The following is a 19,999-nucleotide window of genomic DNA, read 5'->3' as shown; positions in this document are numbered from 1 at the left end:
GGTCTCCCATAGTCCTGCTTCTCTTTTGCTCATTGCAAATCATCACAAAGTCAACACATTTCTTCCCTGTCATTTATCTCAGGTGTTTCTATATTTTGTAGTTTAGATCTTTAATCCATTGTTGATTTCTGGAGGAATGGCATGAAGGTTCAGTTTCACCCTTCTTCATTTGACTGTGCAGGTTTTGTAAGACCAGTTGTTTAAGGGACCGTTCTTGTCCCGGTGACTGTTCCCGGCTCCTGTCACAGACCAGTGACCAGGTGTGTGAGCTCATTTCATGGATCTGTATTCCATCCTACTATTTCTTGCAAATGATCTTTTAAGTTTGCATTTGTTTGTTTATTTACAGGGTGTGTGCATGTGTGCTTTTGTGCGTGTGTGGACATCCGGGGGCAACTTGTGGAATGGGTTCTCTCCTTCACTGTGTGTTCAGGAACTAGCTTGGATTGGCAAGCTTGCTGGTAAGTGCCTTACCTACTGGGCCATCTCAGCAGCTTCTGTGTATGTTTTTATTCCAGGCCCATACCGGTTGGTGCTGGTTTGAAAAAGAGCTTCACTATATAGCTCAGGGTGGCCCTCAACTCATCCTCCTGCCTCAGCTTTCTAAATTCTGGGACAGTTGGTAGGTGCCACCATACTGGCAAACAAAGCTTGTTTTGTTTTCTATAGATCTTAATAAAGTTTGAAATCAGGAAGAGTGATTGCTTCTTGCTTTGATATTCCTTCTCTAGGTTTCCTTGATCCCTTTGGGCCCCATGTGAAATACAGGATTATTTATTGTTTCTGTAACATTGAGTTTTTTATGAAGACTGTGATGAGTCTGTAGACAGAGTTTGTAGATAAAAATTTGAAATATATTACCTTATGTATTATATGCTTTTTGATGCTGTCATATGCTGAATTGTCTTCCTTTCCCTGTGGGATGGTGTGTTGATGATGTATTAATGCCATTTATTGTTGAATGTTGACAGTGTATCCTACAGTTTTTCTGGATTTGTTTGTATTATTAGTATTAGTTGTGTAAGACCCCCGAAGCTGGGCCTCCACTCAAGTCCCGGGATGAGCTGGCCAGCACCCCAATGACTCCAGAGAAAACCACACCTGATGCAAACTGCAAGAGGTTTTATTATCAGCTAGCCGAGCCATGCAGGGCAGGTGAGTTTGACCCTGAGCGGTGACAGTAGGGGGCTTTTAACAGATAGCTGAGGACTTGGGAGGAGTTGGGAGGAGAGTTGGCTACAGCCCCTTTCTGGCAAGGGGATGGGGGCAGTGAACTGCAGCCTCCTCTCTGGTGTCTAGCTCTATGTCCTTGTAGGTCTTCCTACAATTATTGCATCTCTGGCTGTAAGGCACAGAAACAAAAAGGCTTTTTGCTAGCTATAGAGAACAAAGAGCTTCTTTCTGGCTGCATTTTTAGAGATCAGGGAAAACAAGCGTGGGGAACGTCCAGGGGCTTTACCTTCCAGGGAGAAACGCTCTAAGTCGGGTCTCACAGTTGTAGCGATGTTTTGATGGAGTCTTTAGGGTTTTCTGATGTTAGGCCACTGTGTGTTCCCAGAGCCTTATCTCTTCCATTACAGTGGGTGTCTTTGTTTTCCTTTTCTTATGCAACTGCATTGGCTAGGATTTCTAGTCCCAAGTTAGGGTGGCCACTGTGAAAATGCTAACTGGAGCAGGTGCAGGTGAAGATGTCCAGGAACGCTTGTCAGTAGGAAGGTAAAATGATGTGGCCATTGTGGAAAACAGCATAGAGACTGTAAAACAAACCAAAACAAACCAAAACCAAAACAAAACAAAACACAGAGCCATCATATGATCCAACACCCCCAGTCCTGCGTATACATACATACATGCATACATACACATATACATACATGTGTGTGTGTGTGTGTGTGTGTATGTTTATAGAGAGAATAAAATAAAATAAAATGGGGTTTTGTTTGTTTGTTCCTGTATTTTGGGACAGGGTTTCTCTGTGTGGCCCTGGCTCTCCTGAAACTCATTCTGTAGACCAAATTGGTCTAAGTGTCAGAGATCCATCTGTCTCTGCCTTCCAAATGTTGGGATTATAGCTGTGAACCACCACGTGATTTAAACCTACTATCTTGAAGAGATATTTGTTCTTCCATGACCAGTGCATTGTTGCTCAAGCCCATGAGAGGTGACTAGGTAATGGCAGTGCAGAACACACACTCCATGGGCCTAGTTAACCCTTAAAAAGACAGAAGCCTGGATGTTTTTGTCAACTCAGAAGAACCTGGAATTCAAGAGGCTAAGTGAGATGAGCGAGTCACAGAGGGGTAGATCCTGCTGTCCAAAGTATTTAAATAAATCCACAAAAGTGCATACTACAGTGTGGTTGCCTGGGGCTGAGAGTGAGAAGCAGGGGGTGGGGTGGGGTGGAGTCAGGGGTGTTATTCCCAGTTGGCCTGACTTTCAGTTGTGTGGCTAATAGTGTGGCAATTACGAGGAAGCCAGATGTGCTGTCACATGACTGAAATCTCAAGGCTTGGGGAGGTCGAGGCAAGAAGATTTGGTTACCACCAAAGAAGAAAGAACAAAAGCAAAAATAACAACAACAACAACAACAACAAAAACCAAACAACAGCAAGCAAACAAACACACGAATGAAACAATAAACCCACAGAGGGTACACGGGAGTTTTGAGGTGATGGAGATGATGTCTGTTACCTTGGATTCAGTGAGATCGTCATGAACGAAGCAAACATGTCCGTAGTCATCCGTACATTAAGTGCTTGCATTTGGGGAGTTAACTGGTGGTAGCTTTGTGTGGCTCTAAACCCAGCCCCGGGGACCAGAGACAGCCAAACCTCCAGAGTGCTTGGCCAGCTGGCCTAGCTGAGTCCAGAGCCTCCTGTCTAGTGAGAGACCCTGTATGGAGTCGGTAAGGATGAGCACAATCGAAAAGACACGCGGTGTCCTGCTCTGGTCAGCACACATGCATTTATGGGTGCATGTCCATGCACAGTCATGTGTGTGCATCACACACACACTACACACAGAAATAAAGACATTAGTTATACCCCAGTAAAGCTGTGCTTCTTCAAAAAAAGAGGTCTGTTTAATGCCTCGAAAATATCTTTGTGATCTGTTTTCTTCATGTTCCTAGCATGTGAGGAATTTCTTTCTGGCTCTGGGGATACCAAACTGGGGTTTGCATGTGCAAGGCGAGCAAGCGTTCCTCCACTGAGCCCCCTCCCTCCCAGGCCTTTCTTCATGATGCAGTGAGAGAGAGTGGGCTCCTCGGGAAGGCAGCACGGTGCCGCACCAATCGTATAAGATGAGCACATTCCTGTATTAGAAAAGATGATGCCTGGCTGGCTGTACTGTGTCCCACTGCCTGTTGCCCTCCGCCCCCATCACCCTCTTCTTTTTGAGAATGAGAGAGTATAATAAAGAATGGAAGGTTCTTGTTGTCTCCTCTCGTCACCTCAGCCATGCCCAGGAGGAGCTGCGGACAAAGTGTTGAAGTCTCTAGAATCACAGCCAACAAGTGCTAACCCACCCCTTTTCCTCTTTCCCTCCCTGTCACTATCTCCCGTGTGACCTGGGATTCGCCTCTCTTGGGCCCAGAGAGCTGGAAGGAGTGACGGAAAGGCCATGAGGAGACCTGGTTTCTTGAACCATATGAATCAGTGCCCACCAGTGACCTGCAGAGACTCCACCCACCAGTGTCCTGCAGAGACCCCGACGCTGGCCCTGGCCCGGGCCCTGTGCCGGGTAAGCAGTGCTTTCTACTCTCTGTTGCTGGATCTCATCTCATGATTCTCTACAGGGTCTGCAGCATCCCCAGCTTTTACAACAAATTCCATAATCTGTTTGGTGGAGCACTGGAAAATCCTACCGAAGACATGGAAGCTACCAGACCATCTTCAAACGTGTGAAATCTCATAGCATCTTGGCTTATCCTGACAGCTGACTTCTGCTCTAAGTCCAAATGTTTGCTCATCAAGACGTCTTTGCGGACACGCACACTTGCCTGGAGACCTCATGCACACATGTGTAAGCACTCACGTGGACCCGAGGGTTTTGCAGCCTCACGGGAACAGTGCTCATGGAGGAAGTCCTGTGTGATTCATTCTGTTTGTCTGCTTGGCTGATGTTTCCAGTTTCCGTGTAATTTGCTCCTTTTGCATTAAGACAGAAGTAATGGTGTTTTGCCTCTTTTATTACTTATTATAAGCACTGTGGTATTCAGGATCATCTGCAAAACACCATTCAGCAGGAGGGTGGGCACATCGCTGGCCTCTTCCCTGTCAGGGTGAAAGCAGAGGGTGTCACCCTTGTCAGATGTCTTGATGAGGCAGAAGGGACAGAAATGCTAGCAGGGCGAGGTCCCTGACCTGCTAATAGACAGGCCCGATTTCCTCCGAAGGGGCGCTCTTGTGTTTTCCCAGCTGGCGAGGCTCAGACTCTCTCCTATCGATTATTATTTTGTATCAAAGGCTGCTGGGCTGAGCTGTCCAAATATGGCAGCAGCAGATGGAGCAAGCCCCGTCAAATGCTCAGACCATGAGGCTCCATTCAGAGGTTAGATCTTCTTGGCTTTTTTGTGGAAAAGTTTAACAGCTTCCTTCCTTCCTGTGTTCCCTCCTGGCCCTCCCAGGGGTTCATCATAGCTGCCAATGCCTCTGTGCTGCCACAGAGAGGACATCTGGTACCGGGACCATCTTGGGGCCTGGCTTTTTGCCATGAACACGTGACAAGAAAGATGGGGTGCTGGGGGCTGGAGCCTTGGCTCGGTTGGAGAAGTGCTAGTGTATAAGCGTGTAAACAAAGCCAGGGGCAGACGCATGCGCTTGTTATCCCAGTACTGGGGAAGCAGGAGGAGGAGTCCTGTGCTCACTGTCCATCCAGGCCGGGTAGCAAGCCCCAAGCAAGATAAAGACGACGCTGTTTCAAATGACAAGGTGGACGGCTCATGAGAGGCAACCCCTGAAAGTTTTCTTCTGGCTTCCATATGTATACACACACACACACACACACACACACACACACACACTCACTCACATATGAAAACAGGAAGGAAGAAAGGAAGGAGGGAAGGATGGAGGGAGGTCGGGGAGGAAGAGGAGAAGAGAGGAGAGAGCAAGGGAGATGGCTGCACATGTTTAGGATACCAAATCTTAATCTGTAACCTCTTCAAAGAGATATTGCAAGTGGCTTCTTGTTCCTGAAATGACAAATGGCCCATTTAAAGCCCCCGGCTTTCTGCAGGTATGGAATGGAAGTGTGAGGGTCATAGGTCAGCGGCCCCTCTACCCCTCCATTTCCTTCTCTGCTGTTTATGTCATGCTGATGGATGCCTCTGCTGCCTTTTGTCTTCTGAGCTGTGACTCTGTTGTGGGGAAGCAGAGGATTCCCAAGGAAGGCCAAGGCCACCAAGGCCAGCTGGTAAGGCGGGAGTTCTCACCTCTGCTTGTCTCCGGAAAGTGACAGGGCAGACCCACCTGTCTCCTAGAAGCGGGTCCTCAGACAGCCTTCTGGCCAGGCAGGGTTGGGCATCTTTCAGGTATAAACTCAGAATATCATCACGGGTGATGTCAAACCCTGACTAGTGGTGTCTATTCAGCTCTGTGTGTACACATGAGAAAGTGTGGCCTCACATTCCCAAGCCCCACAGGAGTAGATTTAGAATGTCAGTGCCTGGTCATGGCAATGGCTACTGTTTCTTTTTCCTTTCCTTTCCTTTCCTTTCCTTTCCTTTCCTTTCCTTTCCTTTCCTTTCCTTTCCTTTCCTTTCCTTTCCTTTCCTTTCCTTTCCTTTTTCTTTATTGGATATTTTCTTTATTTACATTTCAAATATTTTCTTCTTTCCAGGTCTCACCTTTGGAAACTCCCTATCCTATGCCCCCTCCTTCTGCCTCTATAAGGATGCTCCCTGACCCACCCACTCCTGCCTTCCCACCCTGGCATTCCCAATGGCCTCTCCTTCTACTGATGTCTGACAAGTCCATCCTCGGTGAACTCTTCAGAGAGACTGTAAACTGGCTAGTTTATGTCAACTTGACACAGATTAGAGTTATCACAGAGAAAGGAGCTTCAGTTGGGGAAATGCCTCCATGAGATCCAGCTGTAAGGCATTTTCTCAGTTAGTGATCAAGTGGGGAGGGCTCCTTGTGGGTGGTGCCATCTCTGGGCTGGTAGTCTTGGTTCTATAAGAGAGCAGGCTGAGCAAGGCAGGGGAAGCAGGCCAGTAAGGAACATCCCTCCATGGCCTCTGCATCAGCTCCTGCTTCCTGACCTGTTTGAGTTCCAGTCCTGACTTCCTTGGTGATGAACAGCAATGTGGAAGTGTAAACTAAATAAACCCTTTCCTCCCCAACTTGCTTCTTGGTCATGATGTTTGTGCAGGAATAGAAACCCTGACTAAGACACTCTGCCACATATGAAGCTGGAGCCATGGGTCCCTCCATTGTAGTCTTTGGTTGGTGGTCAAGTCCTCATGATCTCTGGGGGTGTCTGGCTTGTTTACACTGTTGATACCCCCATGGGGCTGCAAACCATCTCAACTCCTTTAGTCTCTTCTCCAATTCTCCATCGGGGACCCCACACTCAGTCAAATGGTTGGCTGCGAGCTTCCGCCTCTGTATTTGTCAGGCTCTGGTGGAGTCTCTCAGGAGACATGGCTAGTGTTTCTAAAAGGCTTTGTATTGCCTCAAAGAATGCTCCAGATAGACTATTTCATCGAAATCATCCCTTTAGTGCAAGGTGTCTCCCATGTGGTTCTGGATGCAGCAGAAGACACAAGACAGCTACCTGTGAAACACAGAACAATCTAGCCACACAACAGGCTACTATTTAGCCTAGAAAAAAGAAGACTCTAATACTTGGCCATAATGTGGACGATCCTTGAAGATAGGATGCCAAGAGAAATAAACGCATTACAAAAAGACAAACACTGGGATTTCACTCACAGGAGATCACTGGAGTCTGGAGAGGCAGCCAAGGTCTGGGGAAGGAGGCCATAGGAGGCCATTGATTAGTAAAGGCAGAGGTTTCCTTTTACAAGGGCTCTGGGAGGGATGCTGATGTTGGCTATGTGGATGCATGCTCGCTGCCCTTCAGCACACACTTTAAGGTGGCCAGGATGGAACAGTGTGTATACTTGTATTTTAGCATCATTTAAAAGATGATGCCTGATGGCGTCCTGTCATGAAGGCAAGGGTGGGGCTCCTGAGGACCTCCCCTTTCTAAGAATTTATTCGATGTTAAGGGTTGATGGGAAAAGGAGGAGACACGAGCTCCGACTCGGTTCTTACTTTATTTTGTTTTTGCAATGCTAAGGATCCAAGATTTCAAGCCTAAGCCTTTTTTAAAAGTTTTTTTCAAAGATTATATTTATTTTTTATATGTTTGCCTGGATCTGTGTCTCTGTGCCCTGTTTTCACAGAGGCCCAATGAAGGTGTCTGATCTCCTAGGACTAGAGTTACAGATGACTGGGAGCCATCATGTGGGTACTGGGAATTGAGCCTGGGTCCTCTGGAAGAACGGCCAGAGCTATCTCTCCAGCCCTATAAATGATTACTATTGCATGTCTATGAAGTTTCTCAGGTAACTGGACAGCTGCGAGCGAGAACCACAGATTCTCAGCTCCGATCACACCCTTGAACCAACTAGGCAGCGGGAGACTGCTGACGTCCAGGTCATGTCCCTTGGGGCTCCTTGGCCAAAGCTGGAGTGGCCTCTTGGAGACAAGGTTTCTAAAAGCTCACAGAATAGCCAGGGATGAGCTGATGACAGCAACTGTGAGATAGACAGTCAGCTCACTGAGGCCAGCCACATCTTCCAGGGTCACACGACACTGTAAACAAGCTCTTGGAAGTTCAAAATGTTCACGTCTTTTAAAATCAAAATGAGAAAAACCATACTTTTAACCTTTTAGTTTGAAGACAATGTTGTATGTAATATGTATTTATTGTTATACACATAAGTCATACAATATAATTTTATGGATTTTGGGAACAAGAAGAGCCCATGGAGGTCTCTGGGTAGCTACTAGCTGATTGCCTGTTAGTGCTACCTGGTTCCCTCTTCAGGCCTTTGCAGCCCGAATGAGAGAAAGACTCACAGCATTAAGTAGGTCAGGGACAACAAGAAGTGTGGCCATGGAGTGGGGGTGGGGAGAGAGGCCTCATGGAGCTAAAGCTGTGAAGGGAGATTGAGGGATTTGGAGAGGTCAGGCTGAGGAGGAGAGAGGGAAACGGATGAGGGAGCCAACTAGAAATACTGTCCAGGGCATCAGCCAGCCTGTAAGTAGCTTCCTCTTTTTTTGCTGCTGGTCTCTGTGAGAGCCTTTCTGTCTGCTATTAGGTGCCAGTCCTTGTTCTCTCCCAACCCTCAACCTGCACTGGGCCCTAGGCTTTCTACCCCCTTCATTCCTTCCCTTTCCTTCTTCCCCCATTTCCACAAGAGCTATTATTATTATTAGTAGTAGTAATAGTAGTATTTAACTCTCTTTTTTTTCATTAGGTATTTTCCTCATTTACATTTCTAATGCTATCCCCAAAGTCCCCCATACCCTCCCCCCCAACTCCCCTACCCACCCACTCCCACTTTTTGGCCCTGGCATTCCCCTGTACTGGGGCATATAAAGTTTGCAAGTCCAATGGGCCTCTCTTTCCAGTGATGGCCGACTAGGCCATCTTTTGATACATATGCAGCTAGAGTCAAGAGCTCCCGGGTACTGGTTAGTTCATAATGTTGTTCCACCTACAGGGTTGCAGATCCCTTTAGCTTCTTGGGTACTTTCTCTAGCTCCTACATTGGGGGCCCTGTGATCCATCCAATAGCTGACTGTGAGCAACCACTTCTGTGTTTGCTAGGCCCCGGTGTAGCCTCACAAGAGACAGCTATATCAGGGTCCTATCAGCAATATCTTGCTAGTGTACGCAATGGAGTCAGCATTTGGAGGCTGATTATGGGATGGATCCCTGGATATGGCAGTCTCTAGATGGTCCATCCTTTAGTCTCAGCTCCAAACTTTGTCTCTGTAACTCCTTCCATGGGTGTTTTGTTCCCAATTTTAAGAAGGGGCAAAGTGTCCACACTTTGGTCTTCGTTCTTCTTGAGTTTTGTGTGTTTTGCAAATTGTAACTTATATCTTGGGTATTCTAAGTTTCTGGGCTAATATCCACTTATCATTGAGTACATATCATTTGAGTTCTTTTGTGATTGGGTTACCTTACTCAGGATGATGCCCTCCAGGTCCAACCTTTTGCCTAGGAATTTCATAAATTCATTCTTTTTAATAGCTAAGTAGTACTCCATTGTGTAAATGTACCACAATTTTTGTATCCATTCCTCTGTTGAGGGGCATCTGGGTTCTTTCCAGCTTCTGGCTATTATAAATAAGGCTGCTATGAACATAGTGGAGCATGTTTCTTTCTTACTAGTTGGAACATCTTCTGGATATATATACCCAGGAGAGGTATTGCTGGATCCTCCTGTAGTACTATGTCCAATTTTCTGAGGAACCGCCAGACTGATTTCCAGAGTGGTTGTATAAGCTTGCAATCCCACCAACAATGAAAGAGTGTTCCTCTTTCTCCACATCCTCACCAGCATCTGCTGTCACCTGAATTTTTGATCTTAGCCATTCTGACTGGTGTGAGGTGGAATCTCAGGGTTGTTTTGATTTGCATTTCCCTGATGATTAAGGATGTTGAACATTTTTTCAGGTGTTTCTCTGCCATTCAGTATTCCTCAGGTGAGCTCTGAGCCCCATTTTTTGACGGGGTTATTTGATTTTCTGGAGTCCACCTTCTTGAGTTCTTTATATATATTGGATATTAGTCCTCTATCTGATTTAGGATAGGTAAAGATCCTTTCTCAATCTTTTGGTGGCCCTTTTGTCTTTAATACGGTGTCTTTTGCCTTACAGAAGCTTTGCAGTTTCATGAGGTCCCATTTGTCCATTCTCGATCTTACAGCACAAGCCATTGCTGTTCTATTCAGGAATTTTTCCCCTGTGCCAATATCTTCGAGACTTTTCCCCACTTTCTCCTCTATAAGTTTCAGTGTCTCTGGTTTTATGTGGAGCTCCTTGATCCACTTAGATTTGACCTTAGTACAAGGAGTTAGGAATGGATCAATGCATTCTTCTACATGATAACCACCAGTTGTGCCAGCACCATTTGTTGAAAAGGCTGTCTTTTTCCCACTGGATGGTTTTAGCTCCCTTGTGGAAGATCAAGTGACCATAGCTGTGTGGGTTCATTTCTGGGTCTTCAATTCTATTCCATTGGTCTACTTTTCTGTCGTTATACCAGTACCATGCCGTTTTTTATCACAATTGCTCTGTGGTAAAGCTTTAGGTCAGGCATGGTGATTCCACCAGAGGTTCTTTTATCCTTGAGAAGAGTTTTTGCTATCCTAGGTTTTTTGTTATTCCAGATTAATTTGCAGATTGCTCTTTCTAATTCGTTGAAGAATTGAGTTGGAATTTTGATGGGGATTGCATTGAATCTGTAGATTGCTTTTGGCAAGATAGCCATTTTTACAATGTTGATCCTGCCAATCCATGAGCATGGGAAATCTTTCCATCTTCTGAGATCTTCTTTAATTTCTTTCTTCAGAGACTTGAAGTTCTTATCATACAGATCTTTCACTTCCTTAGTTAGAGTCACGACAAGGTATTTTATATTATTTGTGACTATTGAGAACAGTGTTGTTTCCCTAATTTCTTTCTCAGTCTGTTTATTCTTTGTGTAGAGAAAGGCCATTGACTTGTTTGAGTTAATTTTATATCCAGCTACTTCACCGAAGCTGTTTATCAGGCTTAGGAGTTCTCTGGTGGAACTTTTAGGGTCACTTATATATACTATCATATCATCTGCAAAAAATGATATTTTGACTTCTTCTTTTCCAATTTGTATCCCCTTGATCTCCTTTTGTTGTCGAATTGCTCTGGCTAGGACTTCAAGTACAATGTTGAATAGGTATGGAGAAAGTGTCTAGTCCCTGTCTAGTCTAGTCCCTGATTTTAGTGGGATTGCTTCCAGCTTCTCACCATTTATTTTGATGTTGGCTACTGGTTTGCTGTAGATTGCTTTTATCATGTTTAGGTATGGGCCTTGAATTCCTGATCTTTCCAAGACTTTTATCATGAAGGGGTGTTGGATTTTGTCAAATGCTTTCTCCACATTAACGAGATGATCATGTGGTTTTTGTCTTTGAGTTAGTTTATATAATGGATTACATTGATGGATTTCCATATATTAAATCATTCCTGCATCCCTGGAATAAAACCTACTTGGTCAGGATGGATGCTTGTTTTAATGTGTTCTTGGAATCGGATAGTGAGAATTTTATTGAGTATTTTTTGCATCAATATTCATAATGGAAATTGGTCTGAAGTTCTCTATCTTTGTTGGATCTTTCTGTGGTTTAGGTATCATAGTAATTGTGGCTTCATAGAATGAGTTGGGTAGAGTACCTTCTGCTTCTATTTTGTGGAATAGTTTGTGCAGAAGTGGAATTAGATCTTCTTTGAAAGACTGATAGAACTCTGCACTAAACCCATCTGGTTCTGGGCTTTTTTTTGGTTGGGAGACCATTAATAACTGCTTCTATTTCTTTAGGGGATATGGGACTGTTTAGATCATTAACTTGATCCTGGTTTAACTTTGGTACCTGGTATCTGTCTAGAAATTTGTCCATTTCATCCAGGTTTTCCATTTTTGTTGAGTATAGCCTTTTGTAAAAGGATCTGATGGTGTTTTGGATTTCCTCAGGGTTTGTTGTTATATCTCCCTTTTCATTTCTGATTTTGTTAATTATGATGTTGTCCCTGTGTCCTCTAGTGAGTCTGGTTAAGGGTTTATATATCTTGTTGATTTTCTCAAAGAACCAGCTCCTGGTTTGGTTGATTCTTTGAATAGTTCTTCTTGTTTCAATTTGGTTGATTTCGCCCCTGAGTTTGATTATTTCCTGCCGTCTACTCCTCTTGGGTGAAGGTGCTTCCTTTTTTTCTAGAGCTTTTAGGTGTGTTGTCAAGCTGCTAGTGTGTGCTTTCTCTAGTTTCTTTTTGGAGGCATTCAGAGCTATGAGTTTCCCTCTTAGAAATGCTTTCATAGTGTCCCATAAGTTTGGGCATGTTGTGGCTTCATTTTCATTAAACTCTAAAAAGTCTTTAATTTCTTTCTTTATTCCTTCCTTGACCAAGGTATCATTGAGAAGAGTGTTGTTCATTTTCCATGTGAATGTTGGCTTTCCATTATTTATGTTGTTATTAAATATTAGTCTTAGTCCATGGTGGTCTGATAGGATGCATGGGACGATTTCAATATTTTTGTATCTGTTGAGGCCTGTTTTGTGACCAATTATATGGTCAATTTTGGAGAAGGTACCATGAGGTGCTGAGAAGAAGGTATATCCTTTTGTTTTAGGATAAAATGTTCTGTAGATATCTGTTAAGTCCATTTGTTTCATCACTTCTGTTAGTTTCACTGTGTCCCTGTTTAGTTTCTGTTTCCACTATCTGTCCATTGATGAAAGTGGTGTGTTGAAGTCTCCCACTATTATTGTGTGAGGTGCAATGTGTGCTTTGATCTTTACTAAGGTTTCTTTAATGAATGTGGCTGCCCTTGCATTTGGAGCATAGATATTCAGAATTGAGAGTTCCTTTTGGAGGATTTTACCTTTGATGAGTATGAAGTGTCCCTCCTTGTCTTTTTTGATAATTTTGGGTTGGAAGTTGATTTTATTCGATATTAGAATGGCTACTCCAGCTTGTTTCTTCAGAACATTTGCTTGGAAAATTGTTTTCCAGCTTTTCACTCTGAGGTAGTGTCTGTCTTTTTTCCCTGAGATTGGTTTCCTGTAAGCAGCAGAATGTTGGGTCCTGTTTGTGTAGCCAGTCTGCTAGTCTATGTCTTTTTATTGGGGAACTGAGTCCATTGATATTAAGAGATATTAAGGAAAATTAATTGTTGTTTCCTATTATTTTTGTTTTTAGACTTGGCATTCTGTTTTTGTGGCTGTCTTCTTTTTGGTTTGTTGAGGGATTACTTTCTTGCTTTTTCTAGTGCGTGGTTTCCATCCTTGTATTTTTTTTTTCTGTTATTATCCTTTGAAGGGCTGGATTCATGGAAAGATAATGTGTGAATTTAGTTTTGTCATGGAAAACTTTGGTTTCTCCATCTATGGTAATTGAGAGTTTGGCTGGGTATAGTAGCCTGGGCTGGCATTTGTGTTCTCTTAGTGTGTGTATAACAACTGTCCAGGATCTTCTGGCTTTCATAGTCTCTGGTGAAAAGTCTGGTGTAATTCTGATAGGCTTGCCTTTATATGTTACTTGACCTTTTTCCCTTACTGCTTTTAATATTCTATCTTTATTTAGTGCATTTGTTGTTCTGATTATTATGTGTCGGGAGGAATTTCTTTTCTGGTCCAGTCTGTTTGGAGTTCTGTAGGCTTCTTGTATGTTCATGGGCATCTCTTTCTTTAGATTTGGGAAGTTTTCTTCTATAATTTTGTTGAAGATATTTGCTGGCCCCTTAAGTTGAAAATCTTCATTCTCATCTACTCCTATTATCCATAGGTTTGGTCTTCTCATTGTGTCCTGGATTTCCTGGATGTTTTGAGTTAGGATCTTTTTACATTTTGTATTTTCTTTGATTGTTGTGCCGATATTCTCTATGGAATCTTCTGCACCTGAGATTCTCTCTTCCATCTCTTGTATTCTGTTGCTGATGCTTGCATCTGTGGTTCCAGATTTCTTTCCTAGATTTTCTATCTCCATCACTGCCTCACTTTGGGTTTTCTTTTTTGTGTCTACTTCCCTTTTTAGGTCTTGGATGGTTTTATTCAATTCCATCACCTGTTTGGTCGTGTTTTCTTGCAATACTTTAAGGGATTTTTATGTTTCCTCTTTAAGGTCTTCTACCTGTTTAGCAGTGTTCTCCTGTATTTCTCTAAGTTAGTTATTAAAGTCCTTCTTGATGTCCTCTACCATCATCATGAGATATGCTTTTAAATCTGGGTCTAGTTTTTCCGGTGTGTTGGGGTGCCCAGGACTGGGTGGGGTGGGAGTGCTGCGTTCTGATGATGGTGAGTGGTCTTGGTTTCTGTTAGTAAGACTATTTCGTTTGCCTTTCGCCATCTGGTAATCTCTGGAGTTAGTTGTTGTAGTTGTGTCTGGTTAGATCTTGTTCCTCAGGTGTTTATGTTAGCCTCTATCAGGAGACCTGGGAGACTAGCTCTCTCCTGATTTTCAGTGTTCAGAGTACTCTCTGCAGATAGGCTCTCCTCTTGCAGGGAAGGTGCCCAGATTTCGAACCTGCCTCCTGGCAGAAGTTGTGATCCACTCACAAAGGTCTTAAGATCCCATGGAGGGTCCTGTGTATACCTTTTGGGTGTCTGCAGACTTCACGCCCAAGGTACCCCTGTGCTGTTGTGGATCAGAAGGGACTAGTGCCCCTGATCAGGCCGGGTTTTCTGCTTCCCTAATTAATGCAGTCTCAGGTCCCGAGCTATTGGATTGGAGCAGCAGCTGTGTTCTACTCACCAGAGGTCTTAAGATCCCGTGGAGGGTCTTGTGGGTAGCTTGTGGGTGTCAGCCGACTCCGCACCCAAGCTACTCTGGTGCTGGTGGGGACCGGAAGGGCGAGCTATTATTTTTTAAAAGAAGTTTTGTGTGTGTGTGTGTGTGTGTGTGTGTGTGTGTGTGTGTGTGAGTGTGCTCTGTGTGCATGCAGGTGCCTGTGGAGGTCAGATCAAGATGGAACTGGAGTTACAAGTGGTTATTAGCTGTCATGTGTGTGGTGGGAATAAACTCAGATCCTCTGGCAGAGCTGTCTTTTCAGCCCTCCACAGAACTATTAGCATTATTAGCTTTCAGAATTTAATGTGGATAAGAAGGAAACTTCTAGAACTGTCTAATTACCCAACACAAGAAAGAATTAGTCCTGGCCATAGCTAGTCTTGAATTAGCCAAGTTAAGGTGTTGGGGTGTGGAACGTGAGGAGAAACTAGCTGTATTCAGAGTGAGCTCCAAGAGATACCCCGGTGGCCTGACCCAGATCACTAACATGGTTCTGCAACTCTGTGTGGTCTCCTGGTCCCATGGAACTGGAGATGGTGGATGGCCATGTTTCTGAGATTTTCCCAGCCTTCTCTGGTGTAGAAGCACAGAATAGATGGGCTAATGTGGTGATACCCCATCTTATGGACAGGGCAATTTTCCTGAGAAAGCAGAGAGAATCCTGGCCTTTGGCTCATTTAAAAATAGTTGAAACACAAAGCTAACTGTCTATAGAGTCTCCTGGGATCCCAGAGGGTATGTGACCTCCAACAGAAGGGAGCAGCACTCTAAGATTCCATGGTCAGTGCTTTCCAGGAGACCTAGCTGCTGTCCAGAAGGCCTGGCCCACGTGATTCCTGCCTCTTTTCAGTAGCCTAGCTAAGGAACCTATAGAGGGTGAGTGGTAACAAGGCAGCCTGTGTTATGTAAGTTGACCCCCAACATAGAGAGGTATCCCTTACATGTTGGAGGCATGAAAACGAGCATGTGTCATACTCAAACCTGGTGGTCCTAGGAGGTCTGGGTAAAGACCACACAGTACAGGGGACCTCTCACAATGCAGGCTGGTTCTCTGTGGGTGGTGGCAGGGCTGGCAGCTGGGGAAAGCTGACACTTTCTCAGCCCCACACACTCTTCCTGTGGTGAGCCTGTGGAGGAGGTGGGGACTGGCATCTTCAAGCCACGGTTAGAGTGCAACTGGGACCTGGTGCTTCACTATTAAGGGTTGTTATATGACCACACAGGCCGCTCCATGCTGAAAACCTCTTCTCAGCCCCTACCATCCTCTGAAAGTGGTTGAGGATTTGAGATCATGAAAGGCCACACCACTTCCACTTCAGTGGTACTTCCTTCTATCAGCAAACACCCGAGGAAGCATTGTCTGCCCCAGCATGTCCACCAGTGCTCAACTCCTTCTCAGGACTGGGCAATACTATTCCTTTAACAGTACAGACAGCATCCAGAGACCCTCTTTGTCTCCCCAGTAGGGTGTGTATCCACTCCCGGCTGTTCTTAGGTACACTTGCTTCTAGAATAATCAGTGCCATGTGGGTGACATGACACATTGCAGCTCGCCTTCTGAGGCTCCCAGGTGTGCACTTTTCTCTTTCAGCCTCAGTTCTTGCTGTACCAGAGCAGGGTGTGGCCCGCTGACTTCCCCTGTTCCCTGAAGCTTGCAGCCCAGGCTGTTCCCTAGTGTGTGACAGAGGATGGGAAATCACTTAAAACATAACAAATCTGTCCAGGGCAGACCAGCTCTGGGCTTCACCATGGCCCATCTTTGAGGGGGAACTATAGCCACCTTCACTTCCAGGGCCTGCCTCTAAATTCTTCAGTTTTCCAGGAGGAAAACAAGGCTTTATTTTTACTTGAATTGCTCCCCCCACATTTGGCATGTATGTGTACAATATACACACATGTGCATATAAGTGTATATGTATGAGTGTATATGTATATAATCAGGCACACATGTGTATGTGTACACAGAAGCCCAATACTGGCTTGGTGTCTTCCTTGATCACTGAACTCCGTGTGTGTGTGTGTGTGTGTACACATGTGTATATAGATATGCATATTTACAATGCACATATACATACACACAGACATATTAAAATGGGTCTTCTCATTGATTCACCTCGTTACCAGCTTGCTCTAGGAATCTCCTGTTCTGTTTCTTGCATGTTGGGATTACAGGTGGGCTGCTACACCCATCCTTCATTTCTGTGGGTGCTGGGGATCCAACCTCTGGTCCTTGTGTCTTCATGGTGGGTACTTTACCTTCTAACCATCTCCAGCCCCAAATGAGCAGCCTTCATTCCACCCTGCTTGGACTAAGCTGCTGTTAACTGGGTGATGTCTTTGTGTATGGAGCAGCGTGTGGTTCACACCCAAAGACTCGGGAAGGGTTGTTTTTATTCATCTTCAACCCAAGCCCACAGGATGGCTGTAACAGCCCCTCCTGATGCTCAGTTTTTGGAAACGTGTGCTGAAGTGCTGAGGACATTGAGTGGAATTTTTTATGATAGCAGTCTGTTCTCTGGAACCTCCTGCAAAGCAGTCATGAAGACCTGGCTGTAGACTTGACCTTGAGATAGACCCTGGCTTCTGGGAAAGCTGCAGGTAGCTATCTAGCACAGTGGCTGCCATTCTGGGGATGTCTGTGACTCTGTAGGGCAGGCTTTGGTCTCTGAAAAAGACTGTCCTCTCTTGGGGACAAGAAGCCATTGCCTTGGGGTCCTCTTCTTCAGAGTCCTTCTGGGGAGCTCATCTTTGCTTTTTCATCTGCCACCAGAGCCAGATGGGGCCTGGGGCTGCTTTCTCTCTCCATGCCTCTTGTTCTAGGTGATGGGCAGGGGTCACGGAGAGCACTAAGGTCCCGGGAAGATGATTATATTACCAAATGTCTGTAAAGATCAAGGTCCAGCTCTCCAGCCTTTAGTTGAAATCTCAGAGGGGCAGGGCCTTAGGGACTCTGAGTGACTCTGAGTCAGAGGTAAAGGCTTGGGGACTGACTTTCTGAGTAGAGCTGGTCACTTATATGCACACACATGTATACATGTTTGATAATAGATACACAAGGACACATGTATGTTCACACATATGGAAAAACATACATAGACCCCACCTGTATGTACAATGATCGCAGTAGAGAGACATGTTAATCTCTGGCTTCTACATACATGCATATGCAGGCACATACAAATGTACATAACCTACACACACACACACACACACACACACACACAGAGTAGAATTTTAAAACAATACAAATAGAGATTTGCTGAACTTGGCTCTATGTAGCTCCTCATTTTGTAGCTGCCAAGGAAGAACTGTAGACTGAACTTACCACCATTTGTGACCTCTAAAGACTGAATGGATTTGAATAGCATTGCAGGTGTCTACAAGCATCACCCCAAGATCCAGCCAGATCTGATGTGCAGGGCTGCAGCAAGACAGCTGAGCATGGCTGTCGATAGAGCACCCGCCTAGCACACTTCAGGAGCTGTGTGCGATCCCAGCATAGCAATCACAGCACTGCACCTTCTGAGAGAGGGAGCATCACTGTATCTTGCTTTGTTGGAAGTTTCTTGCCCAAATAGTCACACTTAAATCAGAGTCTTTAAACTTGCATATCAATTTTCAGGAAATCCAAAGAGAGAGAACGTATTTCAGTGGCATCTTGGGGATACAATTGGTAAATCCAGATGGCAGGGTTAATTGACTGGGTGTTTGATAATATCAGGAAATTGATCATTGTAGAAGGAATGATGTTGGTACTGGGGATATGATCTAAAAACCTGATCTTTTGGTGATTATAGTAGAACACTTACAGATGAAATGATATGATGTTTAGGGCAAAGGCAGGGGAAATGGGGGTATGGATAAAATAAGACTGGGCACTAGTTCAAAATTGTGAAATTTAAGTGGCAGATTTTAATAATAATAATAATAATAATAAAGAAAATAAATAGTTTTAATATACTATTAATATAATTATGATATAATTAGTGAATAATAATAATAATATTGACTCTGGGTCTTGTTGAAAATCCCAGGCTGACCTTGAATTGGCAGTCCCCCTGCCTCAACCTCCTGTCCTCTAGGGGAGGTTTTTAAATGTGTATTTAAAATATATGGTTCAGGCTCATAATCTCAGCTACTCAAGAGTCAGAGGCAGGAGAATAACAAGTTTATAGCATGTCTGGGCATAATTTAAGAGCATCCTAAGCAATTTAGTGAGATGGAGCCTGTCACTCAGTGATAAAGTGTTTGCCCAATGTGATCGTTTGTATATGCTTGGCCCAGGGAGTGGCATTATTAGAAAGTGTGGCCCTGTTGGAGTAGGTGTGTCACTGTGGGTGTGGAATTTAAGACCCTCATCCTAGCTGTCTGGAAGCCAGTATTCTGCTAGAAGCCTTCAGATGAAGATGTAGAACTCTCAGCTCCTCCTGCACCATGGCTGCATGATGTTCCTGCCTTGATGATAATGGACTGAACCTCTGAACCTGTAAGCCAGCCCCAATTAAATGTTGTCCTTATAAGAGTTGCCTTGGTCATGGTGTCTGTTTACAGCAGTAAAACCCTAAGGCACTGACATGCATGAAGGCTTGGGTTCCCTCACTAGTGATAAGAAAACAAACTGAACCAAAATCAAATTAAAGGTCTATATGTGCACCAGTTTCCCTGCAGTGGAGACTGAGAAGCAGTGTGTGCAGGAGGCATCTTACAGATGAGAAGCAGTGTGTGCAGGAGGCATCTTACAGATGAGAAGCAGTGTGTGCAGGAGGCATCTTACAGATGAGAAGCAGTGTGTGTAGGCAGGAGGCATCTTACAGATGAGAAGCAGTGTGTGCAGGAGGCATCTTACAGATGAGAAGCAGTGTGTGTAGGCAGGAGGCATCTTACAGATGAGAAGCAGTGTGGGCAGGAGGCATCTTACAGATGAGAAGCAGTGTAGGCAGGAGGCATCTTACAGATGAGAAGCAGTGTGTGCAGGAGGCATCTTACAGATGAGAAGCAGTGTGTGTAGGCAGGAGGCATCTTACAGATGAGAAGCAGTGTGGGCAGGAGGCATCTTACAGATGAGAAGCAGTGTGTGCAGGAGGCATCTTACAGATGAGAAGCAGTGTGTGCAGGAGGCATCTTACAGATGACAAGGACTAATGAATCAGAGCTCTGGCCAGGGCAGGAAGTGTAGGGAAGATGAGGGTGCGCATCTGAATCTGAGCTATTCACCTCTCATCAGGGAGCTACCAACAAAGTGGCCTGGCAGGACCCCAGTTCCTGAAGAGCCAGGTCCCAACTGCAGGGGAGCTGCCCTGGGGAGCTGAGAGATGTTCTCAGCCCATCTGGGAAGACTGTCTGCCAATTCTTAATGATCTGCTCAGTGTCCCAATGTCACCTACTCTGTGACTCTTTCTGGATCCCCACAGGCAGAAGCAGTCACTTCTCCT

At 44.8% G+C, this 19,999-nt stretch overlaps 1 long non-coding RNA gene across 1 annotated transcript; it reads left to right on the top strand.

Annotated features, from left to right (window-relative positions):
- Positions 1–226: 226 nt before the first annotated feature.
- On the top strand, positions 227–1,136 carry LOC147005985 (uncharacterized). The gene is made up of 3 exons (XR_015046570.1): positions 227–260; positions 350–461; positions 1,011–1,136. It is a non-coding gene; the product is annotated as an uncharacterized LOC147005985 (long non-coding RNA).
- Positions 1,137–19,999: the final 18,863 nt, after the last annotated feature.

The sequence above is a fragment of the Mus caroli genome, unplaced genomic scaffold (genome assembly GCF_978045245.1).
Source record: "Mus caroli unplaced genomic scaffold, Mus_caroli_1 scaffold_2, whole genome shotgun sequence".
NCBI lineage: Eukaryota > Metazoa > Chordata > Mammalia > Rodentia > Muridae > Mus > Mus caroli.
Note: the sequence above shows the minus strand (reverse complement) of the source record. Positions and strands in the feature narration are given on the sequence as shown.